The following is a 17,112-nucleotide window of genomic DNA, read 5'->3' as shown; positions in this document are numbered from 1 at the left end:
CAAAAAACTCCCACACGGCAAAGGAGAATTTGATTTGCATCAACCAAGGTACAAAGGACCATGTCTTCAGGCTGGCCAGTAATAATTACAGATCAGCTCATAAACACCAAGTATGATGGAAGTCATTCCAGTTACAGGCTCATGAACACTGAGTATTTGCAAAGAAAAGAAGTCTCCAGAAACTCCTATCACTGACAGAGTTATTTATTTCCTCCATAAGAAGGCAATGCTGCTTCTCTTACATGACTGGAATTAATGCAGGCAAACAACAGTACGAAGAAAACTGCAGGTGTTTATGCTTTTCAGGATATTTTTAGTTCCTTGCCCCAACTTGCAATATGATTTTTTCATATTTTTTTAAAGCAGCCATTCATAGCCCATCCTAGAGGATAAACATTTCACTATGACTTCCTCCTGAACTATGAAGGTCATAAAGGATCCAGAACACTGGGAAGCATCAGCCTTAATGCTACACTCCTAATGCTGCCTTCCAGCTCCAGTGGTATTGTACAGGGAAGGTATGTCTTGTCCAACTGTATTTCTTTCCACTCCAGCACATAGGAGATATCAAACCATTTGTCTCCTTCACTGATCCTGTGTTCCTTGTTTAAAGGTCGTCTATAAATCTTGAAATTTCTACCAGAGCATGTTTCTAAATAAAGTGTTTCTAAATAAAGTTCTACTTGAGATTAAAGAAGTACTTCCAATATTTTCTGGAGTATGACTTCAAGTTGTCAATCAGTTTCTAGTTCATCTGAGGTAAACAATCTATTAGAAATGTGCTGGATTTTTGTCTTGCAACATTTAGATCTGCATATTGAGGCTGTTCTCTTTCTGCAAACGTTTGGTGTCTGCCAGCTAAACCTACAGCCAACATTGTTACAGTTTCATGAATTTGTGGGGAGAAGGTTCAAAGAACAAAATCCAGCTTGTTTCTGTTACAAGCAGGAACATTTTTTCCCCTCACACCTTTGATTCCACCTGAGCTAGTTATGCTGCTTTTTGCTAGAGAGAAGCACCTGCTTTGGGGAGTGATGGGTATGCAAACAGGAAACCCAAGTAACACCTAGAGAACACTCACATCTACCCTAAAGGAGCAGTTTCTCTCTGGTGAAGGTCCTTGTGGCTCATCACAGCAGAACTCCCCTTAACTCTAAAGAAAGCTTTCCTTTCAAGGGAGCAACTATATATCATGTCACTGTGACCTGACAGTGCCTGAAAATTACTGTGTTTCTGGCAACCCCAGAGGACAAAGGAAAAAACACAGCCTGTCACTGAATTCCCTCCCAAAAAACCTCACAAGGAGAAGTTATCCTGGTTTTGAGGAACTGCCTCCGTTTCTGCAGATGTGATTTTGTGCCCACAATTATTTGCGAGCGTAAATTATGGGCCCAATCCAATACTTACTGAGGTCAACAGAAAGAGGTCCTATTGATTTCAGCAGGGGTGAAATATAGCCTACATATCAAAGTGCAGCTCAACAAAAAAACATAATTTCTGGATAAGTGCTGCTTGGATCTGGAAATAACTGTGGATACAAGTCTAAGTCCTCAGTGTAAGAGGTAAAATTGAGTTACATCTAAAAGTCAGAATCAATAGCTGTCACTCCACTGGGCTGGCAGTGCTTTATTGCTGTTTTGGAAGAAAGTGATTTTTAATTTGTTGCATAAATATAATATTTTGCCACTTACCCTGTGTCTTTATGACCACCTATAAGTAACTTCAACAAAAGGAGGAAAGAGAAATGGGGTATTTCACACGTTAATGATGTTTGTAGTGGGCACCTAGGATGCATCTATTTTACTGGACATAAAGCAAATTTTTATGGCTCACTTCCAACTAGTTTCACACAAATACAGTAGAGAACTTCAGTTAGCAGGCAGCTCACTGTCTTTACCTGCTTTCTGTGGAAAAAGATATCTTGAGTCCCTACATAAATGGAAGTAACAGTTTAGAAGCAATAAATATTCACACTTTAGTCTGGTTTATTTGGAGGAAACAGATTAGCTTAGCAATTTTTCTGTAGAACAACCTAATCTTAAGAAAAGCAGATACAGCCACAAGAGTGATGTTTAAATCAACTAATGGCCCGTATTTATGCTGAATGTGAATATTAAAATACTTAATTTTAAAGTGAAGTAAGAGAACATGGAAATTCTTGAAGTCCATATTGTACATGCACTAAGTAAAGCAGAAAAAGATACTGAAGTCATAACTGAAGAATTCTGCTAAATTTTTACAGGACTTAGAAAAACAAGAGATTTGAAGGACAAACCTACAAGACAAAAATATGTTTTAGTGAATAAATGTTATATAAGTAGTTTTGTAAAGCCTATAATATTTTAGGCCAGTTTGTGCAATTGGAGAAATGATCTTTTCACACTTAACTGAGTACACACATCCTCAAGTCTTTCCCCAAGTGCTTGGGATAACCCCAAACTCCCAATGAAGTTTTTAAAATGACAAAAAGAGGCCCAGATGAAAGAAACAAACCAGGCTCCACAGAAGGTACCATTTGTGCCCCAAAAAAGAAAAGGCCAAAATCACCATTTACTTTCCAAAACTCTAAGCAAGGTCCCCTCACCCCCTACTCTTCAAAGTCAACAGTCAACAGATGAACTGGAATTATACAACACAGAGATCCAAGAAGAATACAGGATACTTTTGGGAAAAAGTGGTTAAACAAAGGAACATTTGAAAATTAAAGCAATCTGAAGCAGGTAACCAAGAAGAAACTAATACAACACACTCTGAGCATATTTGCTGGCCTAACACACACATAACTCACCATAGCTGTTGCTGTTTCACTATCAGCACATTCACAGCAAAGCATTAACAGCACATCTGTTTCATTAAAAATAAATGATCAAATATAGGGATTATAAAACTTTATACTTCCACGAAAACAACTGTTATTTTTAAAATGCACCTCTTGCTAACAGGAACTTGCCACATACACTGCTTTCCTTTCTACCACAGGGAGCATATGCAATAATGAAAAGCTTGCCAGAATAACAGTCCCAAACAGAGCCAGTTTTAGCTTCAAATACATACAAATTTCCAATAAACACACACTTGTTTTGCTAAGGATATAATTGTTTATCTGATTAAATAATGCAAGCTTGATATTAATTTAAAAAACAAATAATGGAGTGTTTTTTTCCGGTGCTAGGCCACAGAGAGCTCAAAATTACGGTTTATTTGGTTCCTTAACTTCTGTTGAATGAACTTGAGTGAACTGCATGAAGTCAGTGAGAGTTTAAACAGCAGTTTACTGGAGACTGAGAACACAGCTGTGCTGGGCAGGACATGTCTCCAGGATGAAGGACCAACCACCTCCTCCCTAAGATCTTGCTTTATGGTGAACTTACCACCAGCTGCTGCAAGAGAGGAGCCCCAAAGAGGAGATACAAGGACTGCCTGAAACAACATCTCAGCCTTGGCCATACTGATCACCATAACTGGTCTCCTCTGGCCTCCAGTTGGGAGGTCTGGAGACACCCCATCTATAACGCTGCTGATGCCTTTGAGAACGCAGCAGGATCACCCTTGAGGAGAAGAGACAATGCAGAAAGAATTTTGTCTTGCAGAATTTACCACCTAAGGAGTCTTTCTGCTGTGCCTTTTGCAACCGGACGTGCCTGTCTCGTATTGACCTTTTTAGCCACCAGTGTGTTTGTAACAAACAAGGGTAGAGCCCTTCCCAAATCTTCTTTTGCAAAGCCCAGCCATGATGGCTGGACACTGGATTCCTTCTCTCTTTCAGCCCACTCTCTCCAGCAGCCATAGGAACCTGAGGCTCAGTCCCTTCATTAGGAATGTTCCTTTTAAGATGCTTATCAGAAGACACGACTAAAAGGAAGCTTAGTGAGGAAGAAAAGAAATTGACCCAAAAATACACTCCCTTCTTTTTCCCTTCTACTGCAAAATCCCCACAGGGCACTGAACTCTGGCAGCTCTGAATGCATCCATGATCAGACCTTAGACAGCGCTGAAACAAAGAAAGGCATAAAGACAACTGAGTTTACATTTTGTAAGTTTTTCTAGGTATGTACAAACGATTTTACAGTTCACAGAACGGAAAATTAATTCTGGATTTACAAGTCTGTGCCAAAACCTTTCTGAAGGTAATACAAGCACATTTAGAAGTCTGCATTCCAGATGTTTCACGTTCCTAAATGCCATTTTCATAAGTAACTTTGGTATTTTAGCACCAAGTCACCTTGATTTTCAGGAGCTTTTTATGTTCTTGAAAGTGTTTCAAATTCATCACAGATAATCATAGTTGCAATTACTGTCTCTTCACTTTTCCTCCTTGTTCAAAAGAATACCCTCAACAAGGACTTGTCTCTTAGACTGGCTTGTGAAATCAATACTGAAAGATTTGAAGAGAATTTTAAAATATATTCATTTGCAAATTAGTTGTATTGCAATTTCCTTCAGAGTAGCAAAATAGATGCATTCTTAGAGCATTTCTGTTGCAGCAGTTTGTTGGCAATCTAGACCACAGGAGAGGAAAAAAATGACATTGCTAAACAACCACACAAGATGCAAGAAAGCGTTTCAGCACCTCAGTTGACACAATACTCTAGTCTAATATTCACTGAGCTGAATTTCAAAGATATGGGGATGAGACATCTTTGATACAGATCAACCTCTTCTCTAAAACCAAATGGCTTTGTGCAGCCCTAAGAAGAGGAATTCCGTTAAGAGCAGGTGCTAACATGTTCCTCTCTTCCACTCCACTAATAAGAGCATTTTCTTTGGCACTGACAACCTGTAATTGAGCTGACAAGCAGTGAAAAGAACTCAGGTAAGACTAATGGCTCTATTTAACAGCAGTCTCAATTAGCAGTGCATCCGAAGTTGGGCAATCTTTTCAGGAAAAAAAAAAAAAAAAGACAGTTATTTTTCAAACATGACAATTAGTCTTACTTAAAATCATTTTAATGAGTGGTAGCAAGAAAAAGAGTCAAAACCAGGGCTGGACGCTGAGTTTATTCAGAGTATTTAAAGTAGCAAATATTTCTCATGGTGAAAATATCTATAAAAGAAATTAAACAGTAACATACTTTTCCAACTCTCATCTTAGTCACCAGCAGAGATCCCACAGAATGCTGACAGGACATCCTCGTCTTTAGGAATTAACTGTTTCAGTCAAAACCATACACATCTGCTATCCCAAAGTATTACACCTTCTGATTATGTCAAATAATTACATTCCAGTGTTAATCAGCAGACATCAAGCTGCAAAGTCTATAAAAAATCATTTATTCCTCTCCACAAACTATATCCTATCTGTAGAACAACTATGAATATTTCATGATGTTCAGTTTTCAGAAGTGAATGTTTTATTTTCATTAACTTTTCCTATATTCCGCTTTCCAAAAGTCTTTTAAATCTGAACACTCAGATATTTTTAGAGCAAATAAATGCACTTCAATCACCTGAACGCACCATGAGGTTGTTTGAACCCCCAAACCATCACATGTCTTGATCTGTGAACATTAACTCATAATTCTTACATCTCTTGCACTCAACAGTCAAGGGTTTAGTAGCTTTATTCACATAGACTAATAACTTGATGCACAAATAACTTATTGTGCAGCAAGCCCCCCGACATAAATGGGTATGTGATATTACAACTGGCTTCATGGCCACAAAATTTATACATGCTTAATTCCACATCCACATGCTCTGAGCCATCACTTGCAGATAAATACACCAGAGCCAGTAAGGCCATCTCAGTGTGCATAATTGCAAGCACATACAGTTCTTGAAGGATCTAATTTATAAGAGGATTAAGGGTATTGGAATGGCTCAAGAAGTGGCACTATTTCATGAAAGCGATGCTTTGCAGACATATCCTGGAAGAAATAAGGCTAATTTGGAAAGCTTCTATAAAGAATATTACATGCATGCTCTGTGTGTGTACACACCAAACACATTTCTATCTAAATAAAGGATACATAGATGAGTATTTCCATGTCTAATTAAAATATCCATTCAAAATAAACTTCAGTAACAAAGGACAGCATAAAAAAAATTCAAGAAACTACAAGTGGAAAGTTGCACATTGACAACAGAATGAACTACCAGGGAAATTACATTTGCTCACATAGTTCTAAGTACCAGAACTGTGTTGAAAAAAAGCCCCTGGAACTTGACAATTCCCAAACAGTTTGTTTTCTTCCATTCATTATCAGAACAGATGAAATTGTACCAAGAAATTTCTTATTAAAAACCCCAAAAGACCCACTTGCACAAGAAGTCAGAGGAAAGGAGAAAGGACTAAGGGATTCCTCTGTGATGAGACTGCACATTTTCTCATTTTCTCCTGCAAATATAACTTCTACTGTCACCAGAAGAAATAATGAGATAAAGTGTTAAACCTGTTTCAGCTGTCCTGGTGAGGTATGGGTAAGGAAGAAGAAACCATGAAATTACCCAGGAAGAGTCAATAACATGTTATTTGACTTTATAGGCAAAAATAAACATCATTCAAGTTGTAATTGAATTAACGTAGCATTTTGAATAAACTCAATTTGCACAGGATCTGCTGTCACAGGAACCTCTGCCCCTCAGTGTTAAACCCAGCCTCCCTTAACTGCATTTTTGAACTGCTGATCAGGCTCCCTGCATGAACACACAACAGTCCCTTCCTCATCCCATTGACTTTCTGTCATGTCCTCTGGCCACCAAGCAAACATACAGGTATGCATGTACCAAAAATGTTACAATAGTTTGTAAAGGAAGGACAAACTCACCTATGTTATTTATGCAAAAGAGAGAAGAAACAAGCACTGAATAAGGCAGGCTGGCTAAGTAGCAGCAAGACTTGTTAACTGGATTGTCATAGGATTGTCTGACTTGTTAATCAAAAGTAAAAAAAAAAAAAAAAAGGAATAGCGAGAAAAGTCTGAAGGGCAAGAAATGCACACATAACAAACTGGGAAATGAATGAGCAGTATATGAAAATACATTAAAAATCATGGCTAGTTCATATCTGTAGCACCTGACTTCTGACACAAGCCAGTAAAAACACGACCAGACAAAAGGGACAGCTTTTCACTTGTACAGTTGTCCACCAAATGCCCTGTGACAGAACTGAGAGGCCTCATGAAGACATAACCATTGCTTCTTTCCATCTGCTGCTCTACCAAAGCTGACATGGAAGATGAGCTGACACCAAACCACATCAGTGGCCTCCTGTGAGTGGCCAGGGCACCCCTCAGCTCTGCCCTCTCAAGACTCCTCAAAAGTAGGCTCACATCAAATTGGAGCCGTGCAAGAGGAGGCCAACTCCAGAACAAAGGACTTACACAGTAAAGAACAGGCTGCCAGAGCCCAGGCACTTTGACAGAGGAAAATAAACAGCACTTCATCACAACTTCATACCACTGTAAGTTTTACTTTGCAAATGTCCCATCTTTTCACAGCCTTCATTATTCTAGGAGAAGCAATTATATACAAAGAAAGAACCTATGACTTATTAACCACCTTTTAAAAATACACTTCTCTACTTATCAGGAAACACTCAGCTATTGGTATTGGCTAAGCACTGTTCTACCTCACCTTCAGATTGCAGGTTATCATCCTTCCTTCTGTAGGGCCTTGATCCCTTGAGAATGCTTTACAGCCTTGTGGATATCCAAGGATCATCACTTTAACATCTAATTATCATTGTGAGCAGCCACTGTAAACATCAGCAAGCTTCACAAAGGGCACTATGCAACACAGCACACTTCATTAATATTAAGGTTAACTGGTCTTCCAGGAACTCATCATATTTGCTAAAACAACATACAACAGTAGTGCAATAAAGTGATTTTTTTTCCTCTACCTCAAAGCTGAAAGACCAAAAAAAACTGGCTTCTTTCAAGGGCAGAGGGGAAGCATCTGGGGCATATTCAGCTATAACTGATAACTTCCACACTTATGTTGTTCAACAGATGTTTAAAATGGATTTGCAGACTATAAAGCTGATTATTCACCAGTACTCTGTGACCAGACTATTTCTCATCAGAATTGTAAAGGGCAGTTTTACAAATAGACAATAGAGATCAAGAAATTGCACTTTTAGGTTTAAGAGGTCTATAACTGAGTATGCCAAAAAAGGCAAATGACATTCAACTAACACTACATGACTATTGGAATGCACCACAACACGTCTCTAGAATAATTTAGAAAAAGTCCACTGTAATCTTTGTTTTGTGCTCCAGCTTAATGCAGTAACTACACTGAAGCTTTGAAAGGTCAGAAACTGAAATGAAGACTTAACAACTTACTGGTTTTAATATTGTTTTGAGAAGAAAAAAAAAAAGTTTAAATTTAGTAGGAACAGGCCTAATTTTTCATGTAAACCCATATAAGCAAAGGGTCCATTCCCATATGCTGTTGGAGTGGCTCTGAAGTAATGTCTCCTTTCCTGCAGTGCTGAAAATGGCAAGCCCAAGGATGAACATGTTTGCTGTTCACATTGTGGGGTGTTAGTGCAGCTGTTCCTCCTCCTCATGATAGTCATGGTACACTTAGAAAGAGCAGAGTGAAGCCTTGCTATTAATGTATTGGTCAGATCCCGGGGCTAAGGATCTGTGTCTAAAAGAAAGGGAGAAGAATTGCAGGCATACACCACACTTAATTGGTATCACAGACACAGTTACCTCTGTGTACATTTTGTCAGAGCCTGAGATAGGAATTCTCATAAAAATTCACCTAGAAGAAGATCCGGAGTAACTTCACTGAAAGCACATACTTCATATGACTATTATAAGACAAATCTAAAAGAAATGAGAACTATGCTCAATGAAATATTCAAAATTAGTGTCTTGAATGCAAGTGATATTTATCTCAGGAGGCAAAACCGCTCTCTATAATCAGAATACTTGCACTGAGAGCTGAGTTACATTGCCCCTGTTCCATGTAAAATCAACTCCCCTTCACACTTATTACTGCCTGTGGAATTCTGTCTTAAGGCTGCTTAACACATGATCAATGAACTGGCTTTGAGATGGAGACTTTTGGGGAAGTTGTTAGGAACTTTATCAGCAGTTTTAACAAGGACCAGTCTTTTCACCATCAGAATCTGCAGGTTTGTCTAGACTAACAAACTTACAACCTTTTTGATTAGGTAAAGCCACTTACCAACGAGCTTGTTAAATTCCAACGTGGTTGCTCTCATTTAGAATTAAAGTACTTTGTACTTTTAAAATTAGTACAAACCAAAGGAACAGCATTTGAATTTAGACTAATTAAGATTGAATTTAAAGTAATTTGGATAAATCACTTAAAACCCAGGGATAAATGAATCCTACTCAGAATTGACGCTCACAGAAGCAAGCTCTGAACTACTGGAGAGATCTCTCTCACCCACTTCAGCATCTGAAATGGGCCCTCAGAACTGCTTGCAAACTTTGTCTGTGGAGACTAAGAAAATACATTAGTCTAAAATCAGGAATTACATGTTTCTAATGCTGAAGAAGTCCCAAAGATAAGTGGATGAGGCACTGCTATTTTAAAAGTTGATAACTCATGAATGTTCAAAGCCAGAAGCAAGTACTTAATTCTGATGGAAAGCTGAAATACTTTGCTTTACACTACTTTAATATGTGCATTCCATTTATTTTATCAGTAGTTGGTGAACTCATATAATAAACCAAGCCTACATAATCAGCCTAAACTTATAAAACAATGAAAAGTACACAAGCAGAAGTAAAAGCAAAATCCTGATTAAAAAAAAAAAAAAAAAAAAAGAGAGCTGATGACAACTAACCTGACAGTTTGATCAGTCAGTTGTAATTCTTCTAGGACCTGTTAACATTTAGAAAACATCAATCCCAGGCTTGCACCTGGAAAATAAACTAGTGTTGGTTTAGGAAATTCACCACCTTCCTTATGAAATTAAGGCGGCAAGAAAGTAGAACTTGCAGCCTCACAAGCTAAAAAGAGCTAGAAATTAGCACTGTAAAACAGTAGCATTCAGGGCTTTTTTATATGTTGCACAACTACAAAATTGCTCATGTTAAAATGCTCAAAAGTAACAGTGTAGCAACAGAATTCTTGTCTGCTTCTCTACTGCTTTTTCTCTTCAGTACATAAGCATTGCATCAGCATGAATATGGGTCACAATCAATAAGAACATCCTTGCAGAGCACACAGCAAGGCCAGCTGTCCTCTTCTGGTGTGGTCCTGCTATCACTATGAAGACTGACAAAACTCACTTTTCATTTGACAAGCTCAGAATCAAAACACAAATGCAACTCAAAAATTGAGCTTTTCTACAAATTCTTCTCTGACAGCATTTAACTTCTAAAGCCTTCCAGAATTAAATGAGAATTAAATGCCACTAACACGCAATACAGATGTAAGATAAGTCTGAGTAAGTCTTCAGTGACACCAGCCTCTTTGTCCTAATAGCACAAAGGCATCTAAACTATTTTAAGGCATCATTAAGGACAAGCCTAATTTTGATGTATTAGAAGAGGTGCTTACTCAAGTACATGATTCTCTCATTTGCTCCCACAGAAAAGGAAGTCACACAAAGTTTTAATGCACTTATGTTGAAATCTCTCCACACAAGATCATCTGGTGACACACCTGATGCCACCGTTAACCACTCATTGCAAGGGACACACAGACTTTTACCCGAGGGAAGAAAAAAGGCAAAAATCCAAAGGACTTATTCCTTTGCACTGCAAAACCCTTTCCAGAGAGGGGAGAAGGATCAATAGTTCAATAGTCATCTGGACTCCCAGGGCAGCTAATGCAAGATCAGAAAACTCCACCTGGAGGTCTCTGCTTCTTCCAGATCCTCTGTGATCTCATAGATAGTGTATTTGTGACAAAAGAAAAATGAAAACCAGGGTTATTCACATCTACAACACATTGGAAACAAATGTTTCCTCTTACCCTGATTATGCTTTTTAAAACCCTTTGTGTTCTCCGTCTTCAAAACCGACGTAAAAGCACCAGTTTGAGATATTTTAACTTCATTGCCAGCACTCAAAAAGAGCTAAAGAGATGACAGACTGAAGAAAATTATGAATGGAATTGTACATCTCTTCAGTTCGCTGAAGGAAGCGCCAAGCTGTGCCGTGTGACAACAGCAGAACCTGTAAGGCTGGCAGAAAAACCGAGCGGCACAAATACCATTTCGCCACAAGTGTGAAGGATTATTAAAACACCATCCCAGTGAGACGCTATCGCTGGCAGCCCTCTGAAAAGAGGTCACCCGTGACACCGCGGGGCGATGCAGCCTCCTCGTTAGCGCTATTTAAATACCTCGTCGCTTCCCCGGGCCATCCCAGGCTGCCGCAGGGAGCTGCCACAGCGCTCCAGCTGGAGCCTCACCGCTCCCTGACCCGACTGCCAGCAGGGCACTTAAACCAGTGACCCTCCTCCGCCCTTCGGGTGTTGTAGAGTTCGTTATGTAATATGTGAAGGATAACAAGTGCCAGCAACAAAGCAAGAAGATAAAGCAGGAAGGAAATACACCGGATACCGTTGATAAAGCGCAGGTTAAACAAAGGTGGTTAAACAGGCAGCATCAGGTGCCTCCGCCCCATATTTTGGAGGCGCTCAGCACACAGCTGATAAGACTTAACAGGACCGTTCTCGCCCTCGAGGCGCTGCGAGGCGACGGGCGGAGAGAACAGCAAATAGCCGGGAAAGGAGGGGTGGGATGGGACCGCCCACGAGGGTGGAGATGCCTTGGAGGGTCGGGGGCACATTCGCTTGCAGTGGAGCAGCGGTGGGCCGGGGGAACGGGTTATTCCCTGCTCATCCCTGGGCACCGCCGCGAAGCCGCCTGGGGCGATGGAAACACGGAGAGCCGGCCGCCGTTCCCGCGGGGAATCCCTGCCAGCTGCTGGCAGCGCTCCCGGGCCGTCCCCGCGGTCTGCAGGGGTTACTCACCGGGCGCAGCCTCCCCGCACCTCCGAGCGCCGGGCGCGGCCCCGCCGGGCCGGGCTCCCCGCACCGCCGCGGGTCCTGCGCCTCCCGCGGGGCGAGGGGGTCCCGCCGGGGGTCCCGGCCCGGCTGTACCCGTGGCAGAGGCTCCCGCAGGTCCCGCCGGCCCCGAGGTGCGGGAACCCGTCCCGGTCGGCGAACGGGCCCGCGTTCGCTCAACTCCTGCCGGGGAACGGCGGCCGCGACCCCGGGGCCCGGAGCGTTGGTGGTGCTGCCGCTCCCCGCCCTGCCGTTGGGGCTGTCACCGCTCAGCGCGGCAGAACCGGCGCACTTTAGTCCCAAACAAGCCTCTTCCTCTCCGATCGTCTTGCTAAACTCTCCCCTCTCACAGAAAGTAAGGTCACACTTAAAAGTGTGTGAGGATAAAAGGGGTTGTGCGCATTCCAAATTAGGCACAATAAAACTGCGGTGTATTACAATGTAAGTTCTATCCTTTACGTATGACTTGCAATTTTTGAGATTTTTAATGTTTATGTGTCCTACCACAATAAATCCTGACCCGCTTGGTACTATAAATCCAATAACATGGTCCTGGAAAGTAGGAAGGAGTTATATTCAATCACTTTTATTAGAACATTACAAAAATTACCCAAAATAGCTTTTATACATATACAAATAATGTTGTCATTTCAGCTTTGAAAATGGTATGATGCTTCATATCAGGACTACAGTGAGAGAACAGGGACCCTGAGGTTTGGAAAGTGGGAATATATGTGTTTTTTTTAAATGGTAATAAATTACTCTAATATCAGTGAATTGTGATATACCAGAACCCAAGAACTTCACTAATTCAAGGCTGAACTATTCCTCTCCTGAACCTCATCCATTCCACTTGTAGAATTTAAAAAAATAATAAAAATTAATAACATGTAATGATGGCTCAAAACTTTCACTAGTTTGAAATGCAAACGATGCTGTGCTAATAGAGGCCCAGAGGACAGTGAGTAATGTAAATGGCAAATTATATTGTTCTTTATTTAAATATCTTCTTAGCATTTAAAAACCCCAAATATTCTGTTTCCTGACAGGTTTTGCATAGTCTGGGTTAGGAAGCAGGATACATTTCCTAACAAGCCACTTCATAGGGGAATTAAGACAGAAAATCTGGTCATCATTTCACATTGAGAAATGTCATAGGGATGCCATAAATTTAAAAGTCAAGCACTGCATACCCAAACTAGTACAGGTTGGTACACGAGACATGCAAAATCACAGACTTCACAAGTGTAGAGTTCCATATTAAAGCCAATCATTTCTAAGATGTATTTTATCAGTCATAACATGATAATGTATTTTAAACAGAACTCAACTTTGTTAGTGGAGCCTTGTCCAGTCTACAGATTCATTTGAAGACTTAACTCAGCTTCGACCAGGAGCAGCTCCCTGCTGAAAGATGATCTTAGAAAGGGCAATAGAGAACTGAAATGAAACTAGTAATAACAAACCCTTCCAGTGTTATCAGGGCTGCATGTCAGTTTATTTTCATATTTGCTCTAACTTTGCAGTGATCCCATGCATTTATCACAGCAAATTAATATTCTTTGTTCTTCAACAAAGAGTTGCAGAGCTGTGATACACAGAGGAGGTTCATCTGCAGGAAAGTCATGTTACTGATGAGGCTTTTTGCCTGTTATTTAATAATAGTTATGACACTGTTCATTGACAAAACTCAAAAGATTATAAGAGGCAATGATTTATACCTGCATTAGGAAACAATAGTCTTCAAATGTTGTGAATGTATAAGTGTATACATAATTTTCTTTGTTATTTAAAGAATAATTATGCCTACTAACATAAGAGTAAGCATCAAAAATACAGTTAACGCAAAAATGCTATAAAGGCACTGTGTGATTAATAACATCATTGATATGCTTTGTAAGAACATTTATTTTTGAGCCTAAAATAAGCAAAATGCATGTGGGCCCTTCATTAACCTAAGCTCAGCAGAGACAAGACAGATGTGGGGGTGGGAGGGAAGAGTAACAAAACCTTGCAAAACCAATTTGTTGCACTGAAAATGAATAGAAGTAATAGCCTTGCAATGACAGTACTAATTTTCTTCAGATAGAGAGTAATAATCTGTTTAATTTCCCAGTTCTAGAAAATGCTCATGTCACTGTAGTTTCTCTACATAATGATAAATACAATTATGAGTTTAGCACAATATTCCATTCCCCATTAAAAACATAAAGAGCTTTTCTTGAACCTGAGAAAATTTTGTTAACAGCAAACTTTAAAGTACTGATAAGCCTCACAAATTTTTCTTTGTTACTGATATTACACGATAGATCTATTCCACTCCCCACTTTGTAAATAAAACAGGTATCAGAAGACCAGACCATCCATAGCAGCACATGCTTTTTGTCTAAGTTATTAAAAGGTATAAAGAGACTTCTGAAGTCAACTTTGACAGTGTTACTCTTCTATTTATCTTAATTTATATCTACATGATCATCACTAAAAATCAAGTTCAAGCATGACTAATGTAAAAGATAAAAGCCTGGAATCTGTTATCAGTCAAAGTGACATTATTGGGGGTGACTTTGCAATATTCTAATGTATGATTCTTAGGAAAGCTAAATATTTGTTTTTCAACACTAGAAGCTACTACCTGCAATGCTTCTCTAAAATATTCTAACAAAATTAGAGATGTGGCAAGAAAGTGGACAAAAAAAATCCTAGAAAATACAGGTTCTTTACAAATCTCTGACATTTTAAATTTTTGCACATTTTAACTGAGGAAGAAAATACATTGACATTTATTCTACTGCCATCTATTTCATTCCTACTATTAAGAGCCAAACATGTAGAGCTGCTTTTTGTTAAGATTTGAAAAACCTTCTATTATAACATACTATTTTTTCATCCAAGTATAATTTATGAAATTCCTAGGAGAGAGGGCCAGAGTTGTAAATCCTGCAGGCATTTAAAACCTAGATAAAAATTGAATCCCTAATGAACTTAAAGGGATATTTTTTTTAATATTCAGCCATATCCAACCTCATTCTCTGCATCATATCTAAACTTGTTATCTGAACTCCATTCAATGCCAAATGTCCTGTTCAGTGCCAAACAAATTTTAATTTACAACCAGGTCTTATACACTGTCTTGTCACGAGCAGTTAGCTTTCTCACAAAATGTGTATTGAGCTGAAAGGAGAAAATAAACATTAATCAATAAGCATTTGAGTGAACAAATGAAGTTTTATCACTACACTATTTTTTCTTGATTTAGCAACTACCTTGTGATTACACAAATCTCACCTCGCAGTGCTGGACTTGCACACCATCAATGTGTTTCTACACAACGCCCCAGAAGAGGCAGCCTTTCACATGGTTTGCCAAACCCAGTAAATTAATACTGTAATTTATTTTCTTGTTTGAAGGGATTAATCTTCCAGCTATTATAGATGTCCTTAAAAAGCCAGGAACATATAATATAATCCAGTGTATTCAATAAGGTTATTTTCTAGAAAATGTTGACTTCACCAGAGGGATTCAAATCAGATATTAAAAAGACAGTTAATCCATAATTTTATATTTTTCCCATTATTTGACTGTATTTTGTGCTAATTTCCTATTAATGAAGTCTTTGAATACAAATATAAAATAAACCTTAGTGTCAAACCCATGAATATAAATCAGAACACAACATGACAGGACCTATAAGCGTTCCTATTGTGTGTGTATGCTTGTGAAGATAATTTTGGTGCTGCTGAATATGGAAATATTTAGGAATAATTTGGAACTGAAGGGTAGACAGTCTGCAATGGTAAAGTGCCTATTGGAAGTTCAGCCCTTCTCTGACACTGCTGCATTTTGGCAATGGGTAGGAGTGATTGAGCCCTTTCAAATCAGTCAAAACTGCCAATTTAGATTACCATGAGATAGGTACGTCCTGAGCTGCCAGTGAGCATCATTAAAAATGCTGTGAAATAGTTTAATGAAATGTTTAATGAATATGCAAATGTCAGCCAGGAAGAGAACTCATATTTTCATTTTCTGGTTTAAGGGAAAGAATAAATTACTAAAAATAGAGGCAGGAGTCAGCCACCTGTAAACTCAGTTAGAGGAGCAGATGAAAGTGTTCTGTTCACTGTCTCATTATAGGTCATAATGCCCAGGGTACCTTACCTGAGGCCAAAATCTATTTCTTTATCTATAAGACAACCTGTGTGTCCTTGCTGTGTGTGCAGAATTGTTTGGCTCCTTCTATGTTCTTCCACAGAAAATATTTTGTGGGTTCAGAGCTGTCCAAGGAGTGAAGCTGCAAGACACACAGGCTAGAGAAGGGAGGGTGAGGGCCCAACAACAGCACACCTTATGCAGGTCTGGTAGGGCAATTCTGGCCTTGACTGCATTTGCACTGCAAGATGTTTTTAAGGAGAGTCTGAATGTCCTTCAGCCACATCACAGACGAGGAGGACTCAGCAGTGAATGCCAGCAAACCTGTGCTGGAGTTAATCCCCCCAGTCTAGCCCAAGCTACAAGCCTGTGCACACCCCTGAAAGCCAGTGCACTGAAACCCAGACAACTGCTGGCAAACTTAATTAAACCCTTCACTGGCTTTCTGGCTGTATGGATTTTCCCTTCACCCGTCTGACACCTGAGAGTACTTTGGGGCTGTTGATAGAACCAGAATCACAGAGTTCAGCCACTCCAAAACTCTGAGAAATTCAGAGAATGCAAGATATTTAATTTGCTCCTTCTGATGTTACATGGTCTTCCTTCAACAAAATTACTTTTTGTTTTAATAATGAGGGCAGAGTTACTGTGTAACACAACAGCAGAGGGCTCACATTGAGACGTTTCACTAGGAAATTTGAAACAGATCCCGTCATGGTTTGATTATCTTGATGCTATTACATAACACAATCATAAATGAAACCAAATCTGAAAATAGCAAAGTAATGTTGTTCAGATATGGAACACTCAGGTTTAAACTGAAGACGAGTTTCCAAACAGCTTGCAAACTATATTACCTGAATGGAAAGTCTGCGTGGTAATCATCATTGAATTATAATAAAATGGCCTGAACCCCGAGGGTTTAGGATCTGTGATTTCACTTGTGAATTGCTTTTCACACAAGGTGGTTCACGTCTAGTTGGAGTAAGCTGCACATTAACACTGATGGATAGCAATGGT

At 39.5% G+C, this 17,112-nt stretch overlaps 1 protein-coding gene across 3 annotated transcripts in view; it reads right to left on the bottom strand.

Annotated features, from left to right (window-relative positions):
- Nucleotides 1-11,991, bottom strand: part of SPSB4 (splA/ryanodine receptor domain and SOCS box containing 4) — a 161,421-nt gene extending 149,430 nt beyond the window's left edge. Inside the window, exon 1 of one of the 3 annotated variants that reach the window (XM_051782241.1) lies at nucleotides 11,914-11,991. The gene's annotated coding sequence lies outside the window, so the exon portion shown is untranslated. Of the gene's footprint in view, nucleotides 1-9,772; nucleotides 9,825-11,913 lie in introns of those variants that run through there. The other 2 variants (XM_051782244.1, XM_051782242.1) reach the window with 2 other exon arrangements.
- Between the last annotated feature and the right edge of the window lie 5,121 nt (nucleotides 11,992-17,112).

Source organism: Manacus candei, unplaced genomic scaffold (assembly GCF_025592945.1).
Source record: "Manacus candei isolate 608988 ecotype Guabito, Panama unplaced genomic scaffold, ASM2559294v1 h1tg000015l, whole genome shotgun sequence".
NCBI classification, from domain to species: Eukaryota; Metazoa; Chordata; class Aves; order Passeriformes; family Pipridae; genus Manacus; species Manacus candei.
This window is presented reverse-complemented; position numbering and strand designations above follow the sequence as displayed.